The sequence below is a fragment of the Helobdella robusta genome (genome assembly GCF_000326865.2).
Source record: "Helobdella robusta unplaced genomic scaffold HELROscaffold_83, whole genome shotgun sequence".
Taxonomy (NCBI): domain Eukaryota; kingdom Metazoa; phylum Annelida; class Clitellata; order Rhynchobdellida; family Glossiphoniidae; genus Helobdella; species Helobdella robusta.
This window is the reverse complement of record NW_008705481.1, coordinates 474,923-477,932: the sequence shown is the minus strand read 5'-3', so window position 1 is coordinate 477,932 and position 3,010 is coordinate 474,923.

Here is a 3,010-nt window from a genome sequence, read left to right as displayed (position 1 = left end):
TCGTCTTCACGTTTTTATCATCATCATCATTACTATCATCCTTGCGTTCATCATCATTATCATCATCGTCGTCATCATCATTAGCTCATCATTAACATGGACATCATCACGTTCATTTTTTGTTGTCATCATCATCTTCATCATCAGTGTTAACTGCACCACCACCATCACCATCATCATCACCATCATCACCATCATCATCGCCATCATCACCATCATCATCACCATCATCATCACCATCATCATCACCATCATCATCACCATCATCATCACCATCATCATCACCATCATCATGGGTGTTAGTTGCATTACCATCATTACCACAATTGTCATCATCACCATCATCAACATAATCTTTTTTTTTCATTCCCAGCTTCATTACCATAAATAGCATCTTCCCTTATCATCTCCATCCTTATCATCCACTGCCCCATAAACATCACCCCGTTCTTATCTTAATCATCATCTTCATCATAATATTTCTCTTCAGAATCATCATCTGCCTCTTTTTCATCATCATCTTCATCATAATATTTCTCTTCAGAATCATCATCTGCCTCTTTTTCATCATCATCTTCATCATAATATTTCTCTTCAGAATCATCATCTGCCTCTTTTTCATCATCATCGTCATCATCATCACAACCATCGTTTTCATCATCATCACCATCACCACCATCGTCATCATCTTGGATGTTAAAGAGACAGCGTTGCATTACAAAACACCTCTGGCCTACGTATGAAGATGAAAGAAAGACTCTTTAATACATCTATGAGTCAGTCAGTCAGTCAGTTTATGAATAAATGAATGTTCGAATGAATGATTGATCGAACGGATAAGCAAATGAATGAATGAATGAATGAACAAATGAATGAATGAATGAATGAATGAATTAATTAATTAATTAATTAATTAATGTATGAATGAATGAATAAATGAATGACTGGATGGACAAATGGATGAATAAAAAATGAGTGAACGAATGGATGAGTGAAGGAATGGATGAGTGAACGAATGGATGAGAGAATGCATCCAGCTATACATCGAGATAAATAAACACAATCAATGAAGATAAAATGTCGTGACCTCTAACCGCTCATGTATACATGTGTGTGTGTGTGTTTGTGTGTGTGTGTGTGTGTGGGTGGGTGTGTGTGTGGGTGTGTGTGTCCATCAACAAACTCGGCTTTGCGGCAGAACAGAAGAAATTTAGAGCCGAGGTATATCTTGAACTGTCAAGAGCTTTTAATTGCCTTGACCACAACATTCTGCTAAAAAGAATGAAAAATGTGGCATACCAGGGAATGTTCTCAGTTGGTTTAAAGTCTAACAGATTCCAGTATGTTACATGGAATGGTCGAAATTCCAAAATGCAAAAAATAGATTTGTGAGTCCCTCAAGGTAGCATTTTATGGTCCTTACTATTCTTAATATATACAAACGATCTGCCAAATGTCTCCACTCTGATCGCTGTAGTTCTCTCCGCAGACGACACGAATATTTTCATCACCCATTCAAGTATAAATAACTTGATTGAGAAAACGAATGACAGGATTAGTAAAGTTCTTCAACAATTTCAACATAACAGACTAACTGTCTGCAAGTTAAAAACTCAGTTCATCAATTTTGGTCCTACATGGTACCTCAGTTACTAGGAGCTATACAACAAATACATCGAAGGCAGCAGTGTTGTGGAAAGTTGGACAGCGAAATTTCTTGGAGTAACACTCGACCAAATTCTCAAAAGCGATAATTATCTTAAACAAACATCGTCACATTGTGCCCAGAAGTTGCTTAAATGCCATTCACAAGTCGCCCTGTGTGACCCATGTTACATATTGCATGCAACCTGGTGTGGGCATCAACTTACGAAACCGCAACACACACTATCAAAATCCTGATGAGAAGAGCGGTCCGTCTTATGACAAAGTCGCACAGACAGTCGCGAACACACAGACAGGCTCTTCAAAGCAAGGAATAATTTAGATTTCGATAGTCTGCATTAATCTTTTGTGGCGATATTTGTTTTAAAACAGTTGTTGAACCAACTGCCATCTTCATTCAGAGAATACAACAACCCAACTCAGCCAGCTAGAATACAACAATCCAACTCAGCCAGCCAGATTTTTGCATTTCATTTCGTCAAAAGAAAAGCAAAACCAACGAGATGTTCTTCTGTGTGTATTGCAATGGACCACAAATATGCAGCAACCCGCTGAAACAAGGATTCTTAATCGGTGGTTTTAATATTTCTTCGTTTGAAAAAAAACTTGAAATTTTTATGTTAAATCAGTTTGATAAGAACATTTAAATAAAATTAACATGTTATTCAAAATTAATTTGTATAAACAAAGGAGTTGATACTTTAGCGAAACATTATTATTCATAATATTAGATAAAGATTGCTAAATAACTCATAAAATTTAATGTATATCCCAGAATCATTGTTACTAACAACTAACACTTGTTAGGCTAACATAGTTGAGTTTGTTCATTTACTAACAACTAACATCTTACATGCCACTCAGGGATTGTTCAGCAAGAATTGGTATATTAGTTAGTGAACATTTTGTTTAAACATAGGAAGTTTTTATATTAGTTGCTGAACATTTTAGTTTAAACTAAGAACATTTCTGTCTAGGTGGCCATGCCAGATGAATTGTTATACAAATTCTTTTATCCTGCGTTCTAATAATTTTAAATCTTTAGAAGCAAAAAAATTTTCGTTTAATTTCGTATGTATGTGTGTATGTATGTATGTGTGTATGTATGTATGTATGTATGTGTGTATGTATGTTTGTATGTATGTATGTACGTTTGTATGTATGTTTGTATGTCTTTCTGCAGAAACAAATGAATGACGTCTTTCGAACAAGGCTTCCTTCCGCGCATAAAAAAATCGCAACCTAATCCCTAATGAAGAAAAAATCTTTTTCAATGAAGCGATGATGATGACGATGATGAGGATGGTGATGATGATGATGACGATGATGAGGATGGTGATGATGA